Source organism: Apis dorsata, unplaced genomic scaffold (genome assembly GCF_000469605.1).
Source record: "Apis dorsata unplaced genomic scaffold, Apis dorsata 1.3 scaffold_269, whole genome shotgun sequence".
Lineage (NCBI taxonomy): Eukaryota > Metazoa > Arthropoda > Insecta > Hymenoptera > Apidae > Apis > Apis dorsata.
The window spans coordinates 719,522-720,080 of record NW_006263547.1 but is presented as its reverse complement, the minus strand read 5'-3'; the positions used below and the strand labels follow the sequence as shown (position 1 = coordinate 720,080).

The 559-nt window shown below is 28.3% G+C and overlaps 1 long non-coding RNA gene across 1 annotated transcript in view; it reads left to right on the top strand.

The window, feature by feature from the left end:
- The window catches only part of LOC116185751, a 1,673-nt gene extending 1,151 nt beyond the window's left edge, over positions 1–522 (top strand). Inside the window, exon 2 of the long non-coding RNA XR_004150657.1 lies at positions 83–522. This is a non-coding gene — a long non-coding RNA (uncharacterized LOC116185751). The remainder of the gene's footprint in view (positions 1–82) is intronic.
- The last annotated feature ends 37 nt before the right edge of the window (positions 523–559 follow it).

Sequence of the window (559 nt, the reverse complement as noted above, 5' to 3'; positions counted from 1 at the left end):
ATAATAATAATAATAATAATAATAATAGTAATAATAATAGTAATAATAATAGTAATAATAATAGTAATAGTAATAATAATAGTAATAATAATAATAATAAGAAAAAAGGGGGTCATGCGACTCGAATGCCGTATGCGATGTTTTCTGTTTTTTATGTACTTACTAACTTTTTTTTCTTCTCTATCTTATTTCCATAAAATCATTTCGCTTTTAATTAAATTTCCATTTCTGAATTCCATTTTCCTAACAGCACATACTTTCACACTTTTAAATTCGTTGGGTGCTGGTTTGAACCGTGCAGGTCCGTAAATCAATAAATAAATAGAGGAACAACATTTATCAAACATTTTTTTTCTTATAACAACATTAGAGGCTCTTGGAACATAACGCAACAAATGTTCAACAATACAATCACGAAAACAAATAGAAGGCACTCTTACATTTTTTTATCAACAAATTAATTTCTTTTCGTAACGACTCACGGGTAATCTATGCGTTCTAGGCCTTTATCGTTTCGTCTACGGATCCCTCAAATATATTTGTTTCTTACTCTCTTCCT